Raw genomic sequence first — 14,108 nt, 5'->3', positions numbered from 1 at the left:
TGTAAAAATGCTCTAGAAGCTAAAGTCGCAGAAATGTCACACATATTTGGCCTGCAACTTTCTGTGCGACAAATTCAGACAGGAAAAATCAGTATAAATCCTTAGAAAATTATCCCCCAGTGTCTCCATCTGCTGGCGGTATTGAATAAGCATTGCTGCACTGATGGGGTATGCATTAGACGAAAAAAAAGAAGAAAAAGAAGAATAATACGCCCAGAAAAGAGGCGAAAAGGAGAAAAACGTAAAAAAACGTGAAAAAAAAGTAAGAGGAAGAGAAGGGAAAAAAAGGTGGAAATGGGTTTAAAAGTGATTTCGGCGGAGAAATATATATATATATATATATATATATATATATATATATATATATATGCGCACACACACACATAGATATAAACGTATTCTCCGTTGAGATATTGCAGCCGCTGCTGTGTCCAGGCCCAGGAGCCTTAGCACTGTGCTGTGATGTCACTCAATACCACTGACATCACTAGGTGTAAACAACATCTCTCCTTTGCTGTGTATGTGACTATGGAGCTGTTTGGTGATGTCGTCTATTACGGCCTTCATAGAAGCAACAGGAGATTGTTGCATCCATCTTGAACCCTCAGAACTACAGTGCTATGATGTCACTCACTTCCACAGGCCTTGCAGAGTGTAAACAACAACAACCCAGCTTTGTTGTGTATGTAACCAAAGGGATTTGTGATGTCACCTAGAACCTTCACAGCAGCGACAGCTTTATGAGGAGCATCAGCACTGCTCTGCCTGAGCAGAACCATCACCGCCATAGGTTGTCAAATAACCCGGATTTAACCCACACAGGTAAGTCCAATGGGGTGCAGGCATGTCCTCTATGCTTACAGCTTCCCGTGGGTGTTGGTTTGATACCGTTTGGGGACAGCCAAGGAGGCATCTGCAGGCAACAAAGGTAGGTGTGTGCTTGTGTGTGTGTTTCCTATGCAGATCCTAAGCCCAGTGTCACATGCAAGTAGGAGGAGTAAGAAGGGTTCCTGGCAAATCCGGGTTATGGATTGCATTTAAAAAGGCCCCGTGGGAGTGCAATGGGCCCCTGTCTTGCTGCTTAGCAATAATGGTATGGGTTTAGGTTCTGCTGTGTGTACTGGTGGTTGACTGCCCCCCAGCCCAGAGTGTGCATGGAAAATTGTCTGGCAGCCTCCCTGACAGCAAGCAGTGATAGTGCCCATGAAGGGGACCTTGTTGGGCCCGCCCCTTTCACGGTTATCGCTTCTCGGCCTTTTGGCTAAGATCAAGTGTAGTATCTGTTCTTATCAGTTTAATATCTGATACGTCCCCTATCTGGGGACCATATATTAAATGGATTTTTGAGAACGGGGGCCGATTTCGAAGCTTGCTTCCGTCGCCCTATGCATTGACCCGATATGGCAGTATCTTCGGGTACAGTGCACCACCCCCTTACAGGGTTAAAAAGAAAGATTCCTACTTTCATTGCTACCTGCTTGCTGGCTAGCCAGCTAGCCAGCCCTGTGGGCCTTGCTGCTGCTGCAGCCAAAAAACAAAAGGTGGTGCTGCTGCTGCTTCTGCTGCTTCTGCTTCTGCTTGTGTCTGGCCCCTGTTGGAGCGTCCAGGCACAGGACTTCTGCTGCTGCTGACTAAATGGCCTCCTTAATTGGATCATTTGAGTAGCCAGCACACCTGTGCAGGTAGGGCATGACATGATAGGCAGCTGCCTTGATAGCGGGTGGGTGCTGAATGTTCCTAATTGACAAAATAAGATTAATGCTTATGAAGAAATATAAAATCTCATCCCTTCCCCAATATCGCGCCACACCCCTACCCCTTAATTCCCTGGTTGAACGTGATGGACATATGTCTTTTTTCGACCGTACTAACTATGTAACTATGTAACATAACATGGGGGGGGGGGGGGGTCTCCTGGCTGTTCACACAGGTGTGTCATTGCTGTACATTGACCATGCATTGCTTCTGTGGTATTGCAAAGGCAAAGACAAATGCTTCCAGCCATCCATTGCACTAATGGATTGGTCATCAGCTGGCTGTCTATGTCCCGCATCAATATAGACCAAAGTACAGAGGGTTAGGCTATGCTATTGTGCACCTACCTGATGCATCAGAAGGTGCGAGGCCCTTGCTAAATTCTGTGCACAGACTTTGAGATCTATGCTTTAGACTGTATCTAAACCTGCTCCAACATGGACTGACATTCTGGCCTACTTTCAGCCGATGCGACTTGTCTGTCGCTGAACAGTCGCTTTTTATGTATTCAGCACCTATGTATAATGTTGTAAAAATGCTCTAGAAGCTAAAGTCGCAGAAATGTCACACATATTTGGCCTGCAACTTTCTGTGCGACAAATTCAGACAGGAAAAATCAGTATAAATCCTTAGAAAATTATCCCCCAGTGTCTCCATCTGCTGGCGGTATTGAATAAGCATTGCTGCACTGATGGGGTATGCATTAGACGAAAAAAAAGAAGAAAAAGAAGAATAATACGCCCAGAAAAGAGGCGAAAAGGAGAAAAACGTAAAAAAACGTGAAAAAAAAGTAAGAGGAAGAGAAGGGAAAAAAAGGTGGAAATGGGTTTAAAAGTGATTTCGGCGGAGAAATATATATATATATATATATATATATATATATATATATATATATGCGCACACACACACATAGATATAAACGTATTCTCCGTTGAGATATTGCAGCCGCTGCTGTGTCCAGGCCCAGGAGCCTTAGCACTGTGCTGTGATGTCACTCAATACCACTGACATCACTAGGTGTAAACAACATCTCTCCTTTGCTGTGTATGTGACTATGGAGCTGTTTGGTGATGTCGTCTATTACGGCCTTCATAGAAGCAACAGGAGATTGTTGCATCCATCTTGAACCCTCAGAACTACAGTGCTATGATGTCACTCACTTCCACAGGCCTTGCAGAGTGTAAACAACAACAACCCAGCTTTGTTGTGTATGTAACCAAAGGGATTTGTGATGTCACCTAGAACCTTCACAGCAGCGACAGCTTTATGAGGAGCATCAGCACTGCTCTGCCTGAGCAGAACCATCACCGCCATAGGTTGTCAAATAACCCGGATTTAACCCACACAGGTAAGTCCAATGGGGTGCAGGCATGTCCTCTATGCTTACAGCTTCCCGTGGGTGTTGGTTTGATACCGTTTGGGGACAGCCAAGGAGGCATCTGCAGGCAACAAAGGTAGGTGTGTGCTTGTGTGTGTGTTTCCTATGCAGATCCTAAGCCCAGTGTCACATGCAAGTAGGAGGAGTAAGAAGGGTTCCTGGCAAATCCGGGTTATGGATTGCATTTAAAAAGGCCCCGTGGGAGTGCAATGGGCCCCTGTCTTGCTGCTTAGCAATAATGGTATGGGTTTAGGTTCTGCTGTGTGTACTGGTGGTTGACTGCCCCCCAGCCCAGAGTGTGCATGGAAAATTGTCTGGCAGCCTCCCTGACAGCAAGCAGTGATAGTGCCCATGAAGGGGACCTTGTTGGGCCCGCCCCTTTCACGGTTATCGCTTCTCGGCCTTTTGGCTAAGATCAAGTGTAGTATCTGTTCTTATCAGTTTAATATCTGATACGTCCCCTATCTGGGGACCATATATTAAATGGATTTTTGAGAACGGGGGCCGATTTCGAAGCTTGCTTCCGTCGCCCTATGCATTGACCCGATATGGCAGTATCTTCGGGTACAGTGCACCACCCCCTTACAGGGTTAAAAAGAAAGATTCCTACTTTCATTGCTACCTGCTTGCTGGCTAGCCAGCTAGCCAGCCCTGTGGGCCTTGCTGCTGCTGCAGCCAAAAAACAAAAGGTGGTGCTGCTGCTGCTTCTGCTGCTTCTGCTTCTGCTTGTGTCTGGCCCCTGTTGGAGCGTCCAGGCACAGGACTTCTGCTGCTGCTGACTAAATGGCCTCCTTAATTGGATCATTTGAGTAGCCAGCACACCTGTGCAGGTAGGGCATGACATGATAGGCAGCTGCCTTGATAGCGGGTGGGTGCTGAATGTTCCTAATTGACAAAATAAGATTAATGCTTATGAAGAAATATAAAATCTCATCCCTTCCCCAATATCGCGCCACACCCCTACCCCTTAATTCCCTGGTTGAACGTGATGGACATATGTCTTTTTTCGACCGTACTAACTATGTAACTATGTAACATAACATGGGGGGGGGGGGGGGGTCTCCTGGCTGTTCACACAGGTGTGTCATTGCTGTACATTGACCATGCATTGCTTCTGTGGTATTGCAAAGGCAAAGACAAATGCTTCCAGCCATCCATTGCACTAATGGATTGGTCATCAGCTGGCTGTCTATGTCCCGCATCAATATAGACCAAAGTACAGAGGGTTAGGCTATGCTATTGTGCACCTACCTGATGCATCAGAAGGTGCGAGGCCCTTGCTAAATTCTGTGCACAGACTTTGAGATCTATGCTTTAGACTGTATCTAAACCTGCTCCAACATGGACTGACATTCTGGCCTACTTTCAGCCGATGCGACTTGTCTGTCGCTGAACAGTCGCTTTTTATGTATTCAGCACCTATGTATAATGTTGTAAAAATGCTCTAGAAGCTAAAGTCGCAGAAATGTCACACATATTTGGCCTGCAACTTTCTGTGCGACAAATTCAGACAGGAAAAATCAGTATAAATCCTTAGAAAATTATCCCCCAGTGTCTCCATCTGCTGGCGGTATTGAATAAGCATTGCTGCACTGATGGGGTATGCATTAGACGAAAAAAAAGAAGAAAAAGAAGAATAATACGCCCAGAAAAGAGGCGAAAAGGAGAAAAACGTAAAAAAACGTGAAAAAAAAGTAAGAGGAAGAGAAGGGAAAAAAAGGTGGAAATGGGTTTAAAAGTGATTTCGGCGGAGAAATATATATATATATATATATATATATATATATATATATATATATATGCGCACACACACATAGATATAAACGTATTCTCCGTTGAGATATTGCAGCCGCTGCTGTGTCCAGGCCCAGGAGCCTTAGCACTGTGCTGTGATGTCACTCAATACCACTGACATCACTAGGTGTAAACAACATCTCTCCTTTGCTGTGTATGTGACTATGGAGCTGTTTGGTGATGTCGTCTATTACGGCCTTCATAGAAGCAACAGGAGATTGTTGCATCCATCTTGAACCCTCAGAACTACAGTGCTATGATGTCACTCACTTCCACAGGCCTTGCAGAGTGTAAACAACAACAACCCAGCTTTGTTGTGTATGTAACCAAAGGGATTTGTGATGTCACCTAGAACCTTCACAGCAGCGACAGCTTTATGAGGAGCATCAGCACTGCTCTGCCTGAGCAGAACCATCACCGCCATAGGTTGTCAAATAACCCGGATTTAACCCACACAGGTAAGTCCAATGGGGTGCAGGCATGTCCTCTATGCTTACAGCTTCCCGTGGGTGTTGGTTTGATACCGTTTGGGGACAGCCAAGGAGGCATCTGCAGGCAACAAAGGTAGGTGTGTGCTTGTGTGTGTGTTTCCTATGCAGATCCTAAGCCCAGTGTCACATGCAAGTAGGAGGAGTAAGAAGGGTTCCTGGCAAATCCGGGTTATGGATTGCATTTAAAAAGGCCCCGTGGGAGTGCAATGGGCCCCTGTCTTGCTGCTTAGCAATAATGGTATGGGTTTAGGTTCTGCTGTGTGTACTGGTGGTTGACTGCCCCCCAGCCCAGAGTGTGCATGGAAAATTGTCTGGCAGCCTCCCTGACAGCAAGCAGTGATAGTGCCCATGAAGGGGACCTTGTTGGGCCCGCCCCTTTCACGGTTATCGCTTCTCGGCCTTTTGGCTAAGATCAAGTGTAGTATCTGTTCTTATCAGTTTAATATCTGATACGTCCCCTATCTGGGGACCATATATTAAATGGATTTTTGAGAACGGGGGCCGATTTCGAAGCTTGCTTCCGTCGCCCTATGCATTGACCCGATATGGCAGTATCTTCGGGTACAGTGCACCACCCCCTTACAGGGTTAAAAAGAAAGATTCCTACTTTCATTGCTACCTGCTTGCTGGCTAGCCAGCTAGCCAGCCCTGTGGGCCTTGCTGCTGCTGCAGCCAAAAAACAAAAGGTGGTGCTGCTGCTGCTTCTGCTGCTTCTGCTTCTGCTTGTGTCTGGCCCCTGTTGGAGCGTCCAGGCACAGGACTTCTGCTGCTGCTGACTAAATGGCCTCCTTAATTGGATCATTTGAGTAGCCAGCACACCTGTGCAGGTAGGGCATGACATGATAGGCAGCTGCCTTGATAGCGGGTGGGTGCTGAATGTTCCTAATTGACAAAATAAGATTAATGCTTATGAAGAAATATAAAATCTCATCCCTTCCCCAATATCGCGCCACACCCCTACCCCTTAATTCCCTGGTTGAACGTGATGGACATATGTCTTTTTTCGACCGTACTAACTATGTAACTATGTAACATAACATGGGGGGGGGGGGGGGTCTCCTGGCTGTTCACACAGGTGTGTCATTGCTGTACATTGACCATGCATTGCTTCTGTGGTATTGCAAAGGCAAAGACAAATGCTTCCAGCCATCCATTGCACTAATGGATTGGTCATCAGCTGGCTGTCTATGTCCCGCATCAATATAGACCAAAGTACAGAGGGTTAGGCTATGCTATTGTGCACCTACCTGATGCATCAGAAGGTGCGAGGCCCTTGCTAAATTCTGTGCACAGACTTTGAGATCTATGCTTTAGACTGTATCTAAACCTGCTCCAACATGGACTGACATTCTGGCCTACTTTCAGCCGATGCGACTTGTCTGTCGCTGAACAGTCGCTTTTTATGTATTCAGCACCTATGTATAATGTTGTAAAAATGCTCTAGAAGCTAAAGTCGCAGAAATGTCACACATATTTGGCCTGCAACTTTCTGTGCGACAAATTCAGACAGGAAAAATCAGTATAAATCCTTAGAAAATTATCCCCCAGTGTCTCCATCTGCTGGCGGTATTGAATAAGCATTGCTGCACTGATGGGGTATGCATTAGACGAAAAAAAAGAAGAAAAAGAAGAATAATACGCCCAGAAAAGAGGCGAAAAGGAGAAAAACGTAAAAAAACGTGAAAAAAAAGTAAGAGGAAGAGAAGGGAAAAAAAGGTGGAAATGGGTTTAAAAGTGATTTCGGCGGAGAAATATATATATATATATATATATATATATATATATATATATATATGCGCACACACACACATAGATATAAACGTATTCTCCGTTGAGATATTGCAGCCGCTGCTGTGTCCAGGCCCAGGAGCCTTAGCACTGTGCTGTGATGTCACTCAATACCACTGACATCACTAGGTGTAAACAACATCTCTCCTTTGCTGTGTATGTGACTATGGAGCTGTTTGGTGATGTCGTCTATTACGGCCTTCATAGAAGCAACAGGAGATTGTTGCATCCATCTTGAACCCTCAGAACTACAGTGCTATGATGTCACTCACTTCCACAGGCCTTGCAGAGTGTAAACAACAACAACCCAGCTTTGTTGTGTATGTAACCAAAGGGATTTGTGATGTCACCTAGAACCTTCACAGCAGCGACAGCTTTATGAGGAGCATCAGCACTGCTCTGCCTGAGCAGAACCATCACCGCCATAGGTTGTCAAATAACCCGGATGTAACCCACACAGGTAAGTCCAATGGGGTGCAGGCATGTCCTCTATGCTTACAGCTTCCCGTGGGTGTTGGTTTGATACCGTTTGGGGACAGCCAAGGAGGCATCTGCAGGCAACAAAGGTAGGTGTGTGCTTGTGTGTGTGTTTCCTATGCAGATCCTAAGCCCAGTGTCACATGCAAGTAGGAGGAGTAAGAAGGGTTCCTGGCAAATCCGGGTTATGGATTGCATTTAAAAAGGCCCCGTGGGAGTGCAATGGGCCCCTGTCTTGCTGCTTAGCAATAATGGTATGGGTTTAGGTTCTGCTGTGTGTACTGGTGGTTGACTGCCCCCCAGCCCAGAGTGTGCATGGAAAATTGTCTGGCAGCCTCCCTGACAGCAAGCAGTGATAGTGCCCATGAAGGGGACCTTGTTGGGCCCGCCCCTTTCACGGTTATCGCTTCTCGGCCTTTTGGCTAAGATCAAGTGTAGTATCTGTTCTTATCAGTTTAATATCTGATACGTCCCCTATCTGGGGACCATATATTAAATGGATTTTTGAGAACGGGGGCCGATTTCGAAGCTTGCTTCCGTCGCCCTATGCATTGACCCGATATGGCAGTATCTTCGGGTACAGTGCACCACCCCCTTACAGGGTTAAAAAGAAAGATTCCTACTTTCATTGCTACCTGCTTGCTGGCTAGCCAGCTAGCCAGCCCTGTGGGCCTTGCTGCTGCTGCAGCCAAAAAACAAAAGGTGGTGCTGCTGCTGCTTCTGCTGCTTCTGCTTCTGCTTGTGTCTGGCCCCTGTTGGAGCGTCCAGGCACAGGACTTCTGCTGCTGCTGACTAAATGGCCTCCTTAATTGGATCATTTGAGTAGCCAGCACACCTGTGCAGGTAGGGCATGACATGATAGGCAGCTGCCTTGATAGCGGGTGGGTGCTGAATGTTCCTAATTGACAAAATAAGATTAATGCTTATGAAGAAATATAAAATCTCATCCCTTCCCCAATATCGCGCCACACCCCTACCCCTTAATTCCCTGGTTGAACGTGATGGACATATGTCTTTTTTCGACCGTACTAACTATGTAACTATGTAACATAACATGGGGGGGGGGGGGGGTCTCCTGGCTGTTCACACAGGTGTTCCTGGCTGTTCACACAGGTGTGTCATTGCTGTACATTGACCATGCATTGCTTCTGTGGTATTGCAAAGGCAAAGACAAATGCTTCCAGCCATCCATTGCACTAATGGATTGGTCATCAGCTGGCTGTCTATGTCCCGCATCAATATAGACCAAAGTACAGAGGGTTAGGCTATGCTATTGTGCACCTACCTGATGCATCAGAAGGTGCGAGGCCCTTGCTAAATTCTGTGCACAGACTTTGAGATCTATGCTTTAGACTGTATCTAAACCTGCTCCAACATGGACTGACATTCTGGCCTACTTTCAGCCGATGCGACTTGTCTGTCGCTGAACAGTCGCTTTTTATGTATTCAGCACCTATGTATAATGTTGTAAAAATGCTCTAGAAGCTAAAGTCGCAGAAATGTCACACATATTTGGCCTGCAACTTTCTGTGCGACAAATTCAGACAGGAAAAATCAGTATAAATCCTTAGAAAATTATCCCCCAGTGTCTCCATCTGCTGGCGGTATTGAATAAGCATTGCTGCACTGATGGGGTATGCATTAGACGAAAAAAAAAGAAGAAAAAGAAGAATAATACGCCCAGAAAAGAGGCGAAAAGGAGAAAAACTTAAAAAAACGTGAAAAAAAAGTAAGAGGAAGAGAAGGGAAAAAAAGGTGGAAATGGGTTTAAAAGTAATTTCGGCGGAGAAATATATATATATATATATATATATATATATATATATATGCGCACACACACACATAGATATAAACGTATTCTCCGTTGAGATATTGCAGCCGCTGCTGTGTCCAGGCCCAGGAGCCTTAGCACTGTGCTGTGATGTCACTCAATACCACTGACATCACTAGGTGTAAACAACATCTCTCCTTTGCTGTGTATGTGACTATGGAGCTGTTTGGTGATGTCGTCTATTACGGCCTTCATAGAAGCAACAGGAGATTGTTGCATCCATCTTGAACCCTCAGAACTACAGTGCTATGATGTCACTCACTTCCACAGGCCTTGCAGAGTGTAAACAACAACAACCCAGCTTTGTTGTGTATGTAAACAAAGGGATTTGTGATGTCACCTAGAACCTTCACAGCAGCGACAGCTTTATGAGGAGCATCAGCACTGCTCTGCCTGAGCAGAACCATCACCGCCATAGGTTGTCAAATAACCCGGATTTAACCCACACAGGTAAGTCCAATGGGGTGCAGGCATGTCCTCTATGCTTACAGCTTCCCGTGGGTGTTGGTTTGATACCGTTTGGGGACAGCCAAGGAGGCATCTGCAGGCAACAAAGGTAGGTGTGTGCTTGTGTGTGTGTTTCCTATGCAGATCCTAAGCCCAGTGTCACATGCAAGTAGGAGGAGTAAGAAGGGTTCCTGGCAAATCCGGGTTATGGATTGCATTTAAAAAGGCCCCGTGGGAGTGCAATGGGCCCCTGTCTTGCTGCTTAGCAATAATGGTATGGGTTTAGGTTCTGCTGTGTGTACTGGTGGTTGACTGCCCCCCAGCCCAGAGTGTGCATGGAAAATTGTCTGGCAGCCTCCCTGACAGCAAGCAGTGATAGTGCCCATGAAGGGGACCTTGTTGGGCCCGCCCCTTTCACGGTTATCGCTTCTCGGCCTTTTGGCTAAGATCAAGTGTAGTATCTGTTCTTATCAGTTTAATATCTGATACGTCCCCTATCTGGGGACCATATATTAAATGGATTTTTGAGAACGGGGGCCGATTTCGAAGCTTGCTTCCGTCGCCCTATGCATTGACCCGATATGGCAGTATCTTCGGGTACAGTGCACCACCCCCTTACAGGGTTAAAAAGAAAGATTCCTACTTTCATTGCTACCTGCTTGCTGGCTAGCCAGCTAGCCAGCCCTGTGGGCCTTGCTGCTGCTGCAGCCAAAAAACAAAAGGTGGTGCTGCTGCTGCTTCTGCTGCTTCTGCTTCTGCTTGTGTCTGGCCCCTGTTGGAGCGTCCAGGCACAGGACTTCTGCTGCTGCTGACTAAATGGCCTCCTTAATTGGATCATTTGAGTAGCCAGCACACCTGTGCAGGTAGGGCATGACATGATAGGCAGCTGCCTTGATAGCGGGTGGGTGCTGAATGTTCCTAATTGACAAAATAAGATTAATGCTTATGAAGAAATATAAAATCTCATCCCTTCCCCAATATCGCGCCACACCCCTACCCCTTAATTCCCTGGTTGAACGTGATGGACATATGTCTTTTTTCGACCGTACTAACTATGTAACTATGTAACATAACATGGGGGGGGGTCTCCTGGCTGTTCACACAGGTGTGTCATTGCTGTACATTGACCATGCATTGCTTCTGTGGTATTGCAAAGGCAAAGACAAATGCTTCCAGCCATCCATTGCACTAATGGATTGGTCATCAGCTGGCTGTCTATGTCCCGCATCAATATAGACCAAAGTACAGAGGGTTAGGCTATGCTATTGTGCACCTACCTGATGCATCAGAAGGTGCGAGGCCCTTGCTAAATTCTGTGCACAGACTTTGAGATCTATGCTTTAGACTGTATCTAAACCTGCTCCAACATGGACTGACATTCTGGCCTACTTTCAGCCGATGCGACTTGTCTGTCGCTGAACAGTCGCTTTTTATGTATTCAGCACCTATGTATAATGTTGTAAAAATGCTCTAGAAGCTAAAGTCGCAGAAATGTCACACATATTTGGCCTGCAACTTTCTGTGCGACAAATTCAGACAGGAAAAATCAGTATAAATCCTTAGAAAATTATCCCCCAGTGTCTCCATCTGCTGGCGGTATTGAATAAGCATTGCTGCACTGATGGGGTATGCATTAGACGAAAAAAAAGAAGAAAAAGAAGAATAATACGCCCAGAAAAGAGGCGAAAAGGAGAAAAACGTAAAAAAACGTGAAAAAAAAGTAAGAGGAAGAGAAGGGAAAAAAAGGTGGAAATGGGTTTAAAAGTGATTTCGGCGGAGAAATATATATATATATATATATATATATATATATATATGCGCACAAACACACATAGATATAAACGTATTCTCCGTTGAGATATTGCAGCCGCTGCTGTGTCCAGGCCCAGGAGCCTTAGCACTGTGCTGTGATGTCACTCAATACCACTGACATCACTAGGTGTAAACAACATCTCTCCTTTGCTGTGTATGTGACTATGGAGCTGTTTGGTGATGTCGTCTATTACGGCCTTCATAGAAGCAACAGGAGATTGTTGCATCCATCTTGAACCCTCAGAACTACAGTGCTATGATGTCACTCACTTCCACAGGCCTTGCAGAGTGTAAACAACAACAACCCAGCTTTGTTGTGTATGTAACCAAAGGGATTTGTGATGTCACCTAGAACCTTCACAGCAGCGACAGCTTTATGAGGAGCATCAGCACTGCTCTGCCTGAGCAGAACCATCACCGCCATAGGTTGTCAAATAACCCGGATTTAACCCACACAGGTAAGTCCAATGGGGTGCAGGCATGTCCTCTATGCTTACAGCTTCCCGTGGGTGTTGGTTTGATACCGTTTGGGGACAGCCAAGGAGGCATCTGCAGGCAACAAAGGTAGGTGTGTGCTTGTGTGTGTGTTTCCTATGCAGATCCTAAGCCCAGTGTCACATGCAAGTAGGAGGAGTAAGAAGGGTTCCTGGCAAATCCGGGTTATGGATTGCATTTAAAAAGGCCCCGTGGGAGTGCAATGGGCCCCTGTCTTGCTGCTTAGCAATAATGGTATGGGTTTAGGTTCTGCTGTGTGTACTGGTGGTTGACTGCCCCCCAGCCCAGAGTGTGCATGGAAAATTGTCTGGCAGCCTCCCTGACAGCAAGCAGTGATAGTGCCCATGAAGGGGACCTTGTTGGGCCCGCCCCTTTCACGGTTATCGCTTCTCGGCCTTTTGGCTAAGATCAAGTGTAGTATCTGTTCTTATCAGTTTAATATCTGATACGTCCCCTATCTGGGGACCATATATTAAATGGATTTTTGAGAACGGGGGCCGATTTCGAAGCTTGCTTCCGTCGCCCTATGCATTGACCCGATATGGCAGTATCTTCGGGTACAGTGCACCACCCCCTTACAGGGTTAAAAAGAAAGATTCCTACTTTCATTGCTACCTGCTTGCTGGCTAGCCAGCTAGCCAGCCCTGTGGGCCTTGCTGCTGCTGCAGCCAAAAAACAAAAGGTGGTGCTGCTGCTGCTTCTGCTGCTTCTGCTTCTGCTTGTGTCTGGCCCCTGTTGGAGCGTCCAGGCACAGGACTTCTGCTGCTGCTGACTAAATGGCCTCCTTAATTGGATCATTTGAGTAGCCAGCACACCTGTGCAGGTAGGGCATGACATGATAGGCAGCTGCCTTGATAGCGGGTGGGTGCTGAATGTTCCTAATTGACAAAATAAGATTAATGCTTATGAAGAAATATAAAATCTCATCCCTTCCCCAATATCGCGCCACACCCCTACCCCTTAATTCCCTGGTTGAACGTGATGGACATATGTCTTTTTTCGACCGTACTAACTATGTAACTATGTAACATAACATGGGGGGGGGTCTCCTGGCTGTTCACACAGGTGTGTCATTGCTGTACATTGACCATGCATTGCTTCTGTGGTATTGCAAAGGCAAAGACAAATGCTTCCAGCCATCCATTGCACTAATGGATTGGTCATCAGCTGGCTGTCTATGTCCCGCATCAATATAGACCAAAGTACAGAGGGTTAGGCTATGCTATTGTGCACCTACCTGATGCATCAGAAGGTGCGAGGCCCTTGCTAAATTCTGTGCACAGACTTTGAGATCTATGCTTTAGACTGTATCTAAACCTGCTCCAACATGGACTGACATTCTGGCCTACTTTCAGCCGATGCGACTTGTCTGTCGCTGAACAGTCGCTTTTTATGTATTCAGCACCTATGTATAATGTTGTAAAAATGCTCTAGAAGCTAAAGTCGCAGAAATGTCACACATATTTGGCCTGCAACTTTCTGTGCGACAAATTCAGACAGGAAAAATCAGTATAAATCCTTAGAAAATTATCCCCCAGTGTCTCCATCTGCTGGCGGTATTGAATAAGCATTGCTGCACTGATGGGGTATGCATTAGACGAAAAAAAAGAAGAAAAAGAAGAATAATACGCCCAGAAAAGAGGCGAAAAGGAGAAAAACGTAAAAAAACGTGAAAAAAAAGTAAGAGGAAGAGAAGGGAAAAAAAGGTGGAAATGGGTTTAAAAGTGATTTCGGCGGAGAAATATATATATATATATATATATATATATATATATATATATATATATGCGCACAAACACACATAGATATAAACGTATTCTCCGTTGAGATATTGCAGCCG

The 14,108-nt window shown here is 45.8% G+C and overlaps 6 non-coding genes across 6 annotated transcripts; all 6 read left to right on the top strand.

The window, feature by feature from the left end:
• Positions 1-1,241: 1,241 nt before the first annotated feature.
• On the top strand, positions 1,242-1,432 carry LOC130350205 (U2 spliceosomal RNA). The gene has a single exon (XR_008887367.1). It is a non-coding gene; the product is annotated as a U2 spliceosomal RNA (small nuclear RNA).
• A 2,090-nt stretch (positions 1,433-3,522) lies between these two features.
• LOC130350204 (U2 spliceosomal RNA) lies at positions 3,523-3,713 on the top strand. The gene has a single exon (XR_008887366.1). It is a non-coding gene; the product is annotated as a U2 spliceosomal RNA (small nuclear RNA).
• A 2,091-nt stretch (positions 3,714-5,804) lies between these two features.
• On the top strand, positions 5,805-5,995 carry LOC130350203 (U2 spliceosomal RNA). Its single transcript, XR_008887365.1, has one exon. It is a non-coding gene; the product is annotated as a U2 spliceosomal RNA (small nuclear RNA).
• Positions 5,996-8,085: 2,090 nt separating this feature from the next.
• On the top strand, positions 8,086-8,276 carry LOC130350202 (U2 spliceosomal RNA). The gene has a single exon (XR_008887364.1). It is a non-coding gene; the product is annotated as a U2 spliceosomal RNA (small nuclear RNA).
• Positions 8,277-10,383: 2,107 nt separating this feature from the next.
• LOC130350200 (U2 spliceosomal RNA) lies at positions 10,384-10,574 on the top strand. The gene has a single exon (XR_008887363.1). It is a non-coding gene; the product is annotated as a U2 spliceosomal RNA (small nuclear RNA).
• A 2,076-nt stretch (positions 10,575-12,650) lies between these two features.
• Positions 12,651-12,841, top strand: LOC130350199 (U2 spliceosomal RNA). The gene has a single exon (XR_008887362.1). It is a non-coding gene; the product is annotated as a U2 spliceosomal RNA (small nuclear RNA).
• Positions 12,842-14,108: the final 1,267 nt, after the last annotated feature.

This window comes from Hyla sarda, unplaced genomic scaffold, assembly GCF_029499605.1.
Source record: "Hyla sarda isolate aHylSar1 unplaced genomic scaffold, aHylSar1.hap1 scaffold_937, whole genome shotgun sequence".
Taxonomy (NCBI): Eukaryota; Metazoa; Chordata; class Amphibia; order Anura; family Hylidae; genus Hyla; species Hyla sarda.
The sequence above is the reverse complement of the archived record's forward strand: the minus strand, read 5'-3'. Positions and strand labels throughout refer to the sequence as shown.